The 15,927-nt window shown below is 39.3% G+C and overlaps 1 protein-coding gene across 6 annotated transcripts in view; it reads right to left on the bottom strand.

Annotated features, from left to right (window-relative positions):
• Positions 1 to 15,927, bottom strand: part of EPB41L5 (erythrocyte membrane protein band 4.1 like 5) — a 145,030-nt gene that overhangs the window by 95,699 nt on the left and 33,404 nt on the right. The window lies entirely within an intron of this gene.

The following is a 15,927-nucleotide window of genomic DNA, read 5'->3' as shown; positions in this document are numbered from 1 at the left end:
TAAATTTTACAAAACAGATAATACTCAGAAGTAGTACTCTTTGAAAGAGCCTACACTGTATAGATCTATCTCATAGCTAAGGCCCCACCTATTAAATGAAGCAATCTTGGCTCCTTCGCTTTACAAATAAAAAATGTTAACATTGTGACTAGCAGGCTTCTGGTTTCAAAACTAATAGCCTTTTGATTTCTGTAACCTTCCCACTATGAAATGTCCGTAACACAGACAGACATTAAGGGGCAATTCCAGAGGCTTCCACAGATAAACCATTCCTAGCTCACTTCTATTAATCCCTTTACAACACCAAATCCTAACAGTGGCAGGGTACACTCATCCAACTAAGATATACATGATTGTGTTTTCTCCAGCATGCTTACAATTCCAAGCACCCTAAAAACGAAAGGAGTGCTCTTGTGCTAACTAGTTCACAGAGCTAAAGAATCCAGTTTCAGAAATCCAGATAGGCAAAGACTGGGTAAACAAGGCTACATTGTTAACAGACTTGTAACTATTTGCAGAGCCTCTTCTCTCCATTCTCCCCCAAGATCTGAAAGTGAAATTCACAGAACTACTAGTGTACAAGCAAAGTACCTCTTCATATTGAAATAAGATGCTCAGTTAACATTTCAAAAGGCAATTAAATATTATGCAATATTTTCTCTGGATTCCAAGGGTATAGGCTATTTAGCCATTTCTCATATTTTTTTTTTTTTAAGATTTTATTTTTAAGTAATCTCTACACCCAACGCTGGGCTCAAACTCATAACCCTGAGATCAAGAGTTGCGTGCTTGGGGTGCCTGGGTGGCTCAGACAGTCAAGTGTCTGCCTTCAGCTCAGGTCACGATTTCAAGGTCCTAGAATCGAGCCCCACATCAGGGCTCCCTACTCAACAGGTAGTCTGCTTCTCCCTCTCCCTCTGCCTCCTTCCCCCTGCTCAGGCTCTGCCTCTCTCTCTGTTTTTCTCTCTCAAATAAATAAAATCTTAAAAAAAAAAAAAAAAGAAGAAGAAGAAGAAGAAGAAGAATTAGAGTTGCATGCTCTACTGACCGAGCCAGCCAGGAGCGCCCCCTGCCCCAGCCACTTCTCCATCTTTTAATAAATTCAGTTGGACACCCACTTTTAAGCCTATTTCAATCTAGCAACTGTTCAGTTTTAGACATCCCTCCAATAGAATCCTAGGCTAGCCAGCAGAAACACAATTTAGTCTATTAGCAGAAGAGGTCAACCCAATACAGCAAAAAGTCCATTCATCATAGCCAATGCCAGCAACTCAATATCCAAAAATCCCAAACTTAATTATATTAATACCTACCAAAGCCTGATGCCAATCACATATTGGGTATAAGATAAAATTAGTTTTCATACCCCAGATAGTCTTCTACCCACAAAATGAAACCCAGAAGTTGCTCTATCTTCAGGTTTTATCTACTCTACTGTAATGAATTAACAGATGTCTGCTGGTTGCCTGGGCAATCTCACATGCCTATGGTTAGGGTTACTCCTACTCCATAATGAATGCAAATGAACACAACTGTTCCAGGAGGCAATTTAAGGATGCCCTAAAAATAACTGTCTTTGCCCAGAAATGGACCCTCAAGTCTATGGTCAATTAATCTTCAACAAAGCAGGTAAGAATGTCCACTGGAAAAAAGTCTCTTCAGCAAACGGTCTTGGGAAAATTGAACCACCACATGCAACAGAATGAAACTGGACCATCTCCTTATACCACACACAAAAATAAGACTCAAAATGGATGACAGACCTAAATGTAAGACAGGAATGCATCAAAATCCTTGAGAACACAGGCAGCAACCTCTTTGACCTCAGCCACAGCAACTTCCCCCAGACACATCCCCAAAGGCAAGGGAAGCAAGGGCAAAAATGGACCTCATCAAGATAAAAAGCTTCAGCACAGCCAAAGAAACAGTCAACAAAACCAAAAAACAACAACTGACAGAATGGGAGAAGTTACTTGCAAAAGATAAAGGGCTAGTACCCAAAATCTACAAAGAACTTATCAAACTCAACACCCAAAGAACAAATAATCCAATCAAGAAATGGGCCAAAGAACAAATAATCCAATCAAGAAATGGGCAGAAGAACAGACATTTCTGCAAAGAAGACATCCAAATGGCCAACAGACACATGAAAAAGTGCTCCAAATCACTTGGCATCAGGGAAGTACAAATCAAAACCACAATGAGATACCACCTCATACCAGTCAGAATGGCTAAAATTCACAAGTCAGGAAATGACAGCTGTTGGTGAGAATGCGGAGAAAGGGGAACCTTTCTATGCTGCTGGTGGGAATGCAAGCAGGTGCAGCCACTCTGGAAAACAGTATGAGGTTCCTCAAAAAGTTGAAAACAGAGCTACCCTATGACCCAGCAACTGCACTACTGGGTATTTACCCCAAAGACACAAACCATAGTGATCTGAAGGGGCACATGCACCCCAATGTTTATAGCAACAATGTCCACAATAGCCAAACCATGAAAAGAGCCTAGCTGTCCACTGACGGAAGAATGGATAAAGAAGAGGCAAGATACACACATCCATAACATACTTAACACACACAATACTTACACACACAACACACACACATAAGTGCGTGGAGGGGGGAGGAGTAGTATATTATGCATCTATCAAAAAATGGAATCTTGCCATTTGCAACAAGGTGGATGGAACTAGATGCTATTATGCTAAGTGAAATAAGTCAATCAGAGAAAGGCAATTATCATATGATCTCACTGATACATGGAATTTGAGAGACAAGGCAGAGGATCATAGGGAAAGAGAGGGAAAAAAATTGAAACAGGACGAAACCAGAGAGGGAGACAAACCATAATCTCAGGAAACAGACTGAGGGATGCTGGAGTAGAGGTGGGTGGGAGGGATAGGGTGGCTCAGTTTTGTACACTGGGGAGGTTATGTGCTATGGTGAGCACTGTAAATTGTGTAAGACTGATAAATCATAGACCTGTACCCCTGAAACAAATAAAAAATAAAATACCTGTCTTTGACTCAACAATTCTATACCTAGAAATAATTATGGATGTGTACAGATTTACTTAAAAGGAATTATGTGAGAGAAAGTTAAGACGATATATATATATATATATATATATATATATATTCAACAAGAATGAACTGGTTAAATAAAGTATTTCAATATGATAGAACACCATGCATCAATTAAAAACAAGGAAAGCAAATATTTAAGGATCTGGAAAACTATTTATAATATATTGTTAAATTTTAAAAAGCAGGTTACAAAATATAATTGTTTTGTCAAAATGTACAAGTGTATATATAAAAACATGCTTTTTTTCTTTTAGATTGAGATCATCTATAACAAAACAATAACAGATGTTATCTCTAGGGAGTGCATACTGCTGGTGATAATTTTTCTTCTTTGTGCTTTCCTCTATTTTCAACTTACTCTACGAGGAGCACATATTATTTAAAATACTCACAGAACCTTTATTTTAGTATTTTATAAAAATAATTTACTTGGGACGCCTGGGTGGCTCAGTTGGTTAAGCAGCTGCCTTCGGCTCAGGTCATGATTCCAGCGTCCTGGGATAGAGTCCCACATCAGGCTCCTTGCTTGGCGGGGAGCCTGCTTCTCCCTCTGCCTCTGCCTGCCATTCTGTCTGCCTGTGCTCACTCTCTCTCCCTCTCTCTCTGACAAATAAATAAAATCTTAAAAAAAAAATTTACTTATATATAGGTTTAATATGGGGGTAGCATTAAAAAGTATATGGTCAACAGTCCCTCTACTCCCTGTAATAGGCCACCCCCCAAATACCCAATTTCTATCACCACATGTACCCTCCAACAAGATGTTACTGGTTTCTGACTCCTTTCAGAGTTTCTTCAAACAGGGAAGGAGGAAAAAAAAATGTTTATACATGTTGGTAAAACCTAGGGAACATTAATAATGGACTGAACATCAACAGGCTAACTATAAATTTTGACAGAATAAACTTTGAGGAATGTAAGGATGGAAACAATGTAAGATCACATGCTATTTCAAGAACAATCTATAGTCTTTCTTAGATGGTTATAACTTAAATTTGTTCCTGTTTAAGAACATATAAGGGCTAGTCTCAAAAATACACCTTTGGGGCACCTGGATGGCTCAGGGGGTTAAAGCCTCTGCCTTCAGCTCCCGTCCTGATCCCAGGGTGCTGGGATCAAGCCCTGCTTCCTCCTCTCTCTCTCTCTCTCTGCCTACTTGTGATCTCTGTCAAATAAATAAATAAAAATCTTTTAAAAAGAATTTTTTAATTAAAAAAAAAATACACCTTTAATCTTTAATTTGTACCCTACTATTCTAAGAAGCACATTAAACATAAAATCATCCCAGTGAGATAAAGGATCAGAGTTTTCTTCCAAGCAGGCATTTTAGTCTCTTCTTTACCTGCATATAATAAGAGCTTTAACATCTGCACTCCCTTAAGATGACCCAAACTCAGATAACGCATCAAGCACATTTTAAAGTGAAACTTAGGAGCTGGGGAGTTCTGGGTGATGTTCTTCTGGAAGGTCTGAGTTCATGTTTGCATATTCTCAAGTCTGTTTTCTTTCATCTCCTCCACATTCCAAGCCCAGGGACTGGAAAATTCAGAACTCAGAGACAGGCACTGATAGGATTTTCGTCAATCAGGGTCTTTAGGAGTTGAATTTATATTACATTAGAAGATAAAAGTGAGAGCATGCAGATATAGATTCTTGCATGCCTAGGTAAAACTAATACAGTCCTCTTTCCCCATTATACCTTAAAAAGGAAACAAACTCCCTTCTAATTTCCTAATTTTAAAGTCTGGTTGATAAACTTAGCCATCAAAGGATGTGGGAAGCCATCCTATTGAGCTGGGCATGAAAGAAGAATTATTACCTGCATGGGTCTGAAATTATAAACAGTATGTAATCACAAACAACAGACATAACTAAATCAAACAAAGAATCACCTAGGGAGCTTCCAAAACACTGACATGCACACACACCTTCATCCCGGTCCCTAAGCCCGTCTGTAAACAGCTCTTCAAATAAATGAATGATTCCTGATTTCTAACCACCTACACAGCTCTACTAAAGAAATGCCCTACTACTTTTGCTCAAAGAGCAAAGACTTTAAAACAGAGAAATGTTAACCACCTTTCAAAGCAACTACATCTGCAAAAAATATTTCTGCTTTGAAAAGTAGAGGTTTATGCTCTGAATTAAGATTGTTTTAAAGAGGGGCGCCTGGGTGGCTCAGTGGGTTAAAGCCTCTGCCTTTGGCTCAGGTCATGGTCTCAGGGTCCTGGGATTGAGCCCCACATCAGGCTCTCTGTTCGGCAGGGAGCCTGCTTCCTCCCTCTCTCTCTGCCTGCCTCTCTGCCTCCTTGTGATCTGTCAAATGAATAAATAAAAAAATCTTTAAAAAAAAAAAAAAAAGATTGTTTTAAAGAAAATTTTAAACAATTAACAAAATGTTAAAAAATCTATGCAATAAAAATGGAGAACCAATACAGTGCATTGCTGTAATCTAACTGAAAACACTTCAATTTAGTCTAAATTCATTATAAATTCTTCCTGGGTGATTACTTTCTTGGTGTTAACAGTCTGTGTTAGAAGACATTTCAAAAGAAGAGTTAGATAAGCCATTAAGATATATTTCCCACTGTGCCTTTCTTCATATTATTAATATGCCCTCTTAAAATTCTTTAAAGTCAAATTCATAATGGAAATGTAGGTGAGGCAGGTTTTATATTCACTCTCCAGAGAGACCATGTAATCTACTTTGGAAATATACTTTTTACAGTTGCTCCTTATTTAACATATATATGTGTGCCTGTGTGTTATAATATGGACATATATTTAACATGCACTATTTATTTCTACATATTTTTCACTCCCCACTATTTATTGAATCCTATTGTTTGTGTTAGGTTCTTAATGTATAATCCAATCACCTGCCAACAATGATAATTTTACCTCCTCCTTTCCAGCCTTTATAATAAAACTTCTGTAACTGCATTGCTGGCACTTCTGTTATCAAATTAAATAGCACTGGTAATAATAGGCAAATTATCATCTTGTCGTTAATAGAAATGCTTCTATCACTCCTCTATTAATCTAGGGTGGTTGTTGTTACTGTTGTCACTGTTAATAATGAGGTATCTGCATAGAAGGAGAGTAAAGTGACTGAGTATTCACCAGGTCTGTTCTCTACACGTGCCATCTACACAGGTTGTGCCACATGTCCACTCAGCACCTAAAATGGGAAAAAAGCACGCCTCTAAAGTTGAATAGAGCTACACAGACTGAAAGGTCAATTCCATACCGGCCAAAGTCCATTATATTTAGTCCAGGAATTCTGGGGCTAGAAAGAAGAGGCTTAAAGGTTCACCAAAATACCACTTGATAAGAATTCTAAAGTGTTATCTGCACAACCTAAGATAAGTGAAGGTCAGCAAGACAAACACATCTCACACATTTTGCCTACAGTACCTGAAATAGCTGAATTCCAAAACTGGAAGGAAAATAGCCTCTTTAACTCAATGAGCTTGGATCTACTATCAAGCAAAAGGACTGCTGCAGCCTCCAGGTATGCACCTGTTAACACATTTACCCTGTGTTCCACTAGACAATTAAGTGTTTTCTAGCCTTCAGCTTTGGATCTAACCTCTCCACTTCCATTTCCATACAGTGTTGTCTTTAAATGCCATAAACTTCAACTAATCAAGTTACTTTATTTTCTTTGTGATAAAGATTTGTTTTAATCATTTTTTAATGTAGTTTCAATTACGTTTATGCCAAAGCAATAACAAGCATCAATGAAGGGTTAAACTGTTCAGAACTGGCACGCAGCACATCAACTCAGATTCCACTGCCAGAGGCAAGACACATAGCCGAGCCTGATATCAACTGAGCAAAAAAGTACAATCCTCTTAAAACAAAGGCAGGAAACAAATGGCATGAAAAACCATATATGACAAATTATCACAATTGATACTGAATCATCCTCGCATTTTTTTTTCCAAAGATTTTATGTATTTGACAGACAGAGATCACAAGTAGGCAGAGAGGCAGGGGTGGGGGGTTGGGGGGTAGAAAGTAGGCTCCCTGCTGAGCTGAGAGCCCGTGCAGGACTCAATCCCTGGACCCTGAGATCATGACCTGAGCTGAAGGCAGAGGCTTTAACCCACTGAGCCACCCAGGCGCCTCTCTTTTTTTTTTTTTTTAATTAAAGATTTTATTTATTTATTTGACAGAAAGAGACACAGAGAGAGAGGGAACACGAGCAGGGGAGTGGGAGAGGGAGAAGCAGGCTTCCCGCTGAGCAAGCAGCCCAATGTGGGACTCAAATCCAAGACCCCAGGATCATGACCTGAGTCAAAGGCACATGCTTAACCACGGAGCCACCCAGCTGCCCCTCATCCTTGCATTTCTGAGAATAAACTCAACCTGATCAAAATGTGTTACTTATACTTTTAATAAGCTGCTGAATACTGTGTGCTGATAATTTACTTGGGATTTTTACACAGAGAACAAGGGGAGTTTAAACAATATATACAGAACCAATACAAGCTATCAACTTTTTAAAAAGGCAAAAAAAAAAAAAAAAAAGTACTACCGACCTGTTAATTTTCCTTCTTTCCCAAGTAAAGGGGAAATGCTATCTTTTGTTTCCCTTTCCTGAAACATGACAGAAGTGTCTATACTCTAGATAACTCTAAGAAGTTAATGGACCAGGGGCACCTGGATGGCTCAGCTGCTTAAGCACCAACTTTTTTTTTTTTTTTTTTTTTTAAAGATTTTATTCATTTGAGCGCCTGGGTGGCTCAGTGGGTTGGGCCGTTGCCTTCGGCTCAGGTCATGATCTCAGGGTCCTCGGATCGAGTCCCGCGTCAGGCTCTCTGCTCAGCAGAAAGCCTGCTTCCCTCTCTCTCTCTCTCTGCCTGCCTCTCCATCTACTTGTGATCTCTGTCAAATAAACAAATAAAATCTTTAAAAAAAAAAAGATTTTATTCATTTATTTGTCAGAAGGGGGGGAGAGAGAGAGAGAGAGCGCATGCAAGCGTGCACGCACACACAAGCGTGCACGCACACACAAGCAGGGGACCTGGAGGCAGAGGGAGAAGCAGGCTCCCTGCCTAGCAAGGAACCTGATGCAGGACTCAATCCCAAGACCTGAGATCATGACCCGAGCCCAAGGCAGATGCTTAACTGACTGAGCCACCCAGGCATTCCAAGTGGCAACTCTTGATTTCGGCTCTCGTCATGATCTCAGAGTCCTAAGACTGAGCCCTGAGTTGGGCTCTGCACTCAGCACAGAATCTGCTTAAGGAAGATTCTTTCCCCTCTCTTCCGTCCCTTACTCCCTCTCAAAATAAATGAAGAACAAAACAGAACAAAAAAACCTTGATGGACCAGTTAAAATTCTAAGCTCTAAATTTAAAACTTGAAAAACTTCACCAAACAGAGGGCACTAACATAGGCCAGAGGGTTAAATCTTGGCCCTGACACTTAATTTGTTTGGCCCAGACTCTATTTTTTTTTTTTTTAAGATTTTATTTTTCATTTGACAGGGAGAGGGAGAGAGAGAGAGACAGACACAAAGAGAGCACAAGCAGGGGGAGCAGCAGAGGGAGAGGGAGAAGCAGGCTCCCGGAGAGGATGCCCGATGTGGGGCTCGATCCCAGGACCCTGAAATCATGACCTAAGCTGAAGGCAGACACTTTATGACTGAGCCACCCAGGCACCCCTATTTTTCTTATTCTTTAAAAAAATTTATTATGAAATATTCACAGAAAGTTACAATGATAATAGTGAGAGGTCCTGTGTCCCATCCCCACCTTCCCCCAATGGTTACATCTAACATTACCATAGTACAAATTAAAATCAGGAAACTGACCTTAGTACTATGTTATATGTCATTTTACTACAAGTCTGGACTTCTGTAACTAATACCACTATCACTGTAAAGAAATATTCTATTAACAACAAAAAAAAATGCTCACATGACTCGATAGTTCATGTGATATAGTAATACACACTCGCCCCCCCACCTCTAACTTCCTTAAACCTTAGCAACATTAATATGATCTTCACAATTTTGTCTTTTCAAGAACGTTATATAAGTGGAATTATACAGTATATGACCTTTTGAGATTGGCTTTTTTCACTCATCATAATGCCCCTGAAATCCAACCAAGTTGTTCTGAGTATCCAAAGAATAGGTATTTTTCTATTGTTGAACAGTGTTCACAGTTGATTTAATCAAACAACTACATGACCTTTTTTTTTTCCCAAGATTTTTTCTATTACAAATATAGCTGCTACGAATAATCATGCACAGGTTTTGTAAGGAAATAAGTCTTCACTTCTCTGGGATAAATGGTCATGCATACAAATGCTGAATTATATGGTTAATGTGTATTTACTATTTTAGGAAACTGACAGATTATTTTCCATAATGGCTGTAACATTTTTATATTCTTGATACCAATATATGAGAGGCCCAGTTTCTCCACATCCTCAGTTAGCATTTGGAAATTGTCACTATTTTTATTTTAGCTATTCTAAAACATGTGTGGTTCTGATGCCTCACCAAGGTCTTAATTTGCATTTCCCTGATACCTACTGATGCCTGACATCTTTTCATGTATTTGTCTACCATCTATATATTCTCTTCAGTTAAACGACTCTTCATGTCTTCCGTTTTCTAACTGTTGAGTTTAGGAGTTCTTTACATATTGAGTTCCTTGTCAGATATGTAGTTTGCAAGTATCTTCTCCCGGTGTGTAATCTGGCTTTTTACCCTCTTAACAGAGTCTTTCTCAGAGCAGAAGGTCTGAATCTTGGGGCACCTGGGTGGCACAGTCAGTTGGGTGGCCAACTCTTAGTTTCAGCTCAGGTCATGACCTCGGGGTCCTGGGATTGAGCCCCAAGTCAGGCTCTGAGCTCAACAGGGAGTCTGCTTCCCCCTCTCTCTCTGCCTGCCTCTCTGCCTGCTTGTGATGTCTGTCAAGTAAATAAATAAAAAATAAATAAAGTTTGATAAGAAAGTCTTGTCAACATAACTGTACACAAAAGAAAAAAAAGAAAGAAAAAAGAGACAAAGAAAAAAAAGAAAAAATTATACTACCTTAATCAAAGGATCAAAGTTAGTATCAGGACAACACTTGGGGTGGCTCTGTTGGTTAAGAGATTTTGGCTCAGGTCATTATCTCAAGGTTGTGAGATCAGACCCCATGTTAGGCTCCACACTGAGCCTGGAGCCTGCTTAAGATATTCTCTCTCAAAGTCAATCATTATATGGTTTCACTTACTTGTGGAACATAAGGAATAACATGGAGGACATTAGGAGAAGGAAAGGAAAAGTGAAGAGGGGGAAATCAGAGGGGGAGATGAAGCATGAGAGACTGTGGACTCTGAGAAACAAACTGAGGGTTTTACAGGGGAGGGCATGGGGGAATGGGTAAGCCTGGTAGTGGGTATTAAGGAGGACATGCATTGCATGAAGCACTGGGTGTTATATGTAAACAATGACTCTTGGAACACTACATCAAAAACTAATGATGTATATATGGTGACTAACATAACACAATAAAATTTTTTTTTAAAAAAGAAAGATATTCTCTCTCATTCTCTCTCTCTCTGTCTCTCTACCGCCAAGGCCCCTCTCCATCCTGTCTGTTAAAAAAAAAAAAGACTCAAAGTTAAAAGTTAAGATCACCAGTAATGGGACAAAATAAAATTAAACGTCACTTGATAGAATAAGGAAACACAACATCACTTCACCTATTTTCCTGCCAAAGTATCTAAGATTAACCTACTTCATGAGGAAACACCAGACAAACTCAAATTGAGGTACAGCCCATAAAATAACTGACCTGTATCTTCAAAAGTGTAAAAGTCAAGGTAAGACTGAGGGACCACAGTATTCCAAGATGAAGGCAACTAAAGAAATCTAACAACTGAATGTAAAACATGATTCTGAACTAGACCCTTTGGCTAGAAAGGACACTGTACAGACAACTGGAGAATATGAATGGAGTCTAAGGATTAGATGGTGGTAATGTCACAATGTCAACTTCCTGGTTTTGATGGCTGCACTAAGCTATATAGAATATACTTGTGGGAAAAATACACTAAAGAATTCAGGGGTGACGAGACATCTGCAACTCTTTCTCAAATGGTTCCACAAAAATATTTATTTACACTGTTCTTACAACTTTTCTGTAAATATGACATTATTTCAACTACACATTAAATGTGTCTGTGAACATAAAATGAGCTGGTATAAGCAAAAGTAAACAAGAGCAAACTCAAGATTTTACATACTCATAGGAAGAAAAGTAAATGCATAACTCCAGTCGTACATATTTCAGACTTATCTGAAATGACCAATAAACTAAACTTTAACACAATGATTTTACATATATAGGAATACATACAATATATTTAAGATTGAAATGTAACACGTAATTCCTTGATCATTTTTCAAGGTTTTTATTTTAATTACAGTATAGTTACCATACAGTGTTATATTAGTTTCAGGTGATATATAGTGATTCAACAATTCTGTACATTACTTAGTGCTTAAGTGTACTCATTAATTCCTATCACCTATTTTGCCCACCCACCTCCCCTCCGGTAACCATCAGTTTTGTTCCCTATTAATTTTTTGTTAAAGATTTTATTTATTTGAGAGAGAGAAAGTGAGAGAGAAGGAGAGAGATCACAAGCGGGGGGGGGGGGGGCAGGTAGGAGGAGAAGCAGGCTGCCCACTGAGCGGAGAGCCCTATGCAGGACTCGATCCCAGAACCTGGGATCCTGACCTGAGCCAAAAGCAGATGCTTAACTGAATGAGCCACACAGGTGCCCTGTTCTCTATAATTAAGAGTCTGTAGGCTTCTCTCTCTTTTTTCCCCTTTGTTGATTTGTTTTGCTTCTTAAATTCCACATATGAGTGAAATAATCAAATGTATTTGTCTTTCTCTTATTTTGCTTTAGCGTTATACCTTCTGGCTCCATCCATGTTGTTGCAAATGGCATAGTATCATTCTTTTTATGGCTGAATAATATTCCACTGGAGATATATACCACCTCTTCTTTATCCATTCATCTATCACTGGACATCTGGGCTGCTTCCCTAATTTCACTATTGTCAAATTAATGATGCTGCAATAAACACAGAGGTGTATATATCCTCTGAGTGAGTGTTCTTGTATTCTTTGGGTAAATACCCAATAGTGCAATTCCTGAATCATAGGGTAGTTCTATTTTTATTTTTTTGAGGAACCTCTATACTGTTTTCCACGATGACTACATCAGTTCGCATTCCCACTAACAGTATATAAAGCTCCTTTTTCTCCACATCCTCACCAACACTTGTTCCTTATTTTTTACTTCAGCCATTCTGACAGGTGTGACAGGTATCTCATTGTCGGTTTGATCTGCATTTCCCTGATATAAGTGAGGATGAGCATCTTTTCATGTGTCTGTTGGTTATCTGGAGGTCTTCTTTGCAGAAATGTCTGCTCATGTCTTCTGCCCATTTTTTAATTGGATAATTTGTTTTTTTAAGATCTGAGTTGTATAAGTTCTTTATATATTTTAGATACTAACCTTTTATCGGATATGTCATTTGCAAATATATTCTTCCATTCAGTAGGTTACATTTTATTTGCATGTAGTCCCAATAGTTTATCTTTGCTTTTATTTCCCGTAATGCTGCTATGGCTGATGACAAAAAAACTACTACTTATGCTCTCTTCTAGGATTTTTATGGTTTCAGTTTTCACATATAAGTCTCGAAAATCCATTTTGAGTTTAGTTTTGTGTATGGCTTAAGAAAGTGATCCAAGCCAAAAAATGGGGGGAGGAGTCAAGATGGCGGAGAAGTATCAGGCTGAGACTACTTCAGGTAGCAGGAGATCAGCTAGATAGCTTATCTAAAGATTGCAAACACCTACAAATCCAAAGGGAGATCGAAGAGAAGAACAGCAATTCTACAAACAGAAAATCAACCACTTTCTGAAAGGTAGGAATGGCGGAGAAGTGAATCCAAAGTGACGGGAAGACAGACCATTGGGGGAGGGGCTGGCTCCCGGAAGCGGCGGAGCAACGGAGCACAAAATCAGGACTTTTAAAACTCTGTTCCACTGAGGGACATCGCTCCAGAGGCTTAACCGGGGTGAAGCCCACACGGGGTCAGCGTGGCCTCAGGTCCCGCAGGGTCACAGAAGGATCGGAGGTGTCTGAGGGTCGCAGAGCTTACAGGTATTAGAATGGGGAAGCCGGCTACAGAGACGGAGCCGAGGAGTGAGCTCACAGCTCGGGGTTACCTTGAACTGGTCGCAGGCTCGGTCAGCTCGGAGCGCGGCCGTTGGCCAGGCAGACAGGAATATTTGGGCGCTGTTCTCTGAGGGTGCACTGAGGAGTGGGGACCTGGGCTATCGGCTCCTGCGGGCCGGAGACTGGGAGGCCGCCATCCTCATTCCCATCCTCCGGAACTCTACGGACAGCGCTCAGGGAACAAAAGCTCCCAAAAGCAAACCCGAGCGGATTACTCAGCCTGGCCTCTGGTAAGGGCGGTGCAACTCTGCCTGGGGCAAAGACACTTGAGAATCACTACAACAGGCCCCTCCCCCAGAAGAACAACAACAACTGCAGCCAGGACCAAGTTCACCTACCAAGGAGTGCAGTTTCAATACCAAGGACAGCCGCGGAATTTCAGAGGAGGAGAAAGCAAAGCACAGAACTCCTGGCTTTCTCCCCATGATTCTTTAGCCTTGCAGTTAATTTAATTTTTTTTTCTTTTTCAATTTTTTTTCACTTCTTCTGCTATTTTTTTTAACTTTTACCCTTTTCTTTTTTAACGTTTTTTAACTAGTTTATCTAATATATATATATTTTTTTTAATATTTTTTCTTTATTCGTTTTCTTTTTTTAATTGTTTCTTTTCTTTTCTTTTCTTTTCTTTTCTTTTCTTTCTGAACCTCTTTTTATCCCCTTTCTCCCCCCTCATGATTTGGGATCTATTCTGATTTGGTTAAAGCATATTTTCCTGGGGTTGTTGCCACCCTTTTAGTATTTTACTTGCTCCTTCATATACTCTTATCTGGACAAAATGACAAGGCAGAAAAATTCACCACAAAAAAAAGAACAAGGGGCAGTACCAAAGGCTACGGACCTAATCAACACAAACATTGGTAATATGACAGATCTAGAATTAAGAATGACGATTCTCAAGGTTCTAGCCGGGCTCGAAAAAGGCATGGAAGATATTAGAGAAACCCTCTCCGGAGAGATAAAAGCCCTTTCTGGAGAAATAAAAGAATTAAAATCTAACCAAGTTGAAATCAAAAAAGCTATTAATGAGGTGCAATCAAAAATGGAGGCTCTCACTGCTAGAATAAATGAGGCAGAAAAGAGAATTAGCAATATAGAAGACCAAATGACAGAGAATAAAGAAGCTGAGCAAAAGAGGGACAAACAGCTACTGGACCACGAGGGGAGAATTCGAGAGATAAGTGACACCATAAGACGAAACATCATTAGAATAATTGGGATTCCAGAAGAAGAGGAAACAGAGAGGGGAGCAGAAGGTATATTGGAGAGAATTATTGGAGAGAATTTACCCAATATGGCAAAGGGAACAAGCATCAAAATCCAGGAGGTTCAGAGAACCCCTCTCAAAATAAATAAGAATAGGTCCACACGCCATCACCTAATAGTAAAATTTACAAGTCTTAGTGACAAAGAGAAAATCCTGAAAGCAGCACAGGAAAAGAAGTCTGTAACGTACAATGGTAAAAATATTAGATTGGCAGCAGACTTATACACAGAGACCTGGCAGGCCAGAAAGAGCTGGCATGATATATTCAGAGTACTAAATGAGAAAAACATGCAGCCAAGAATACTATATCCAGCTAGGTTATCACTGAAAATAGAAGGAGAGATAAAAAGCTTCCAGGACAAACAAAAACTGAAAGAATTTGCAAATACCAAACCAGCTCTACAGGAAATATTGAAAGGGGTCCTCTAAGCAAAGAGAGACCCTAAAAGTAGTAGATCAGAAAGAAACAGAGACAATATACAATCACAGTCATCTTACAGGCAATACAATGGCACTAAATTCATATCTCTCAATACTTACCCTGAATGCTAATGGGCTAAATGCCCCAATCAAAAGACACAGGGTATCAGAATGGATAAAAAACAAAACCCATCTATATGTTGCCTACAAGAAACTCATCTTAAACCCGAAGACACCTCCAGGTTTAAAGTGAGGGGGTGGAAAACAATTTACCATGCTAATGGACATCAGAAGAAAGCAGGAGTGGCAATCCTTATATCAGATCAATTAGATTTTAAGCCAAAGACTATAATAAGAGATGAGGGAGGACACTATATCATACTCAAAGGAACTGTCCAACAAGAAGATCTAACAATTTTAAATATCTATGCCCCTAACGTGGGAACAGCCAACTATATAAACCAATTAATAACAAAATCAAAGAAACACATCGACAATAATACAATAACAGTAGGGGAATTTAACACTCCCCTCACTGAAATGGACAGATCATCCAAGCAAAAGATCAACGAGGAAATAAAGGCCTTAAATGACACACTGGACCAGATGGACATCACAGATATATTCAGAACATTTCATCCCAAAGCAACAGAATACACATTCTTCTCTAGTACACATGGAACATTCTCCAGAATAGATCAAATTCTCGGTCCTAAATCAGGTCTCAACCGGCATCAAATGATTGGAATCATTCCCTGCATATTTTCAGACCATAATGCTCTGAAGCTAGAACTCAATCACAAGAGGAAATTTGGAAAGAACCCAAATACATGGAGACTAAACAGCATCCTTCTAAAGAATGAATGGGTCAACCAGGAAATTAAAG

Source organism: Lutra lutra, chromosome 3 (assembly GCF_902655055.1).
Source record: "Lutra lutra chromosome 3, mLutLut1.2, whole genome shotgun sequence".
NCBI classification, from domain to species: Eukaryota; Metazoa; Chordata; class Mammalia; order Carnivora; family Mustelidae; genus Lutra; species Lutra lutra.
Note: the sequence above shows the minus strand (reverse complement) of the source record. Positions and strands in the feature narration are given on the sequence as shown.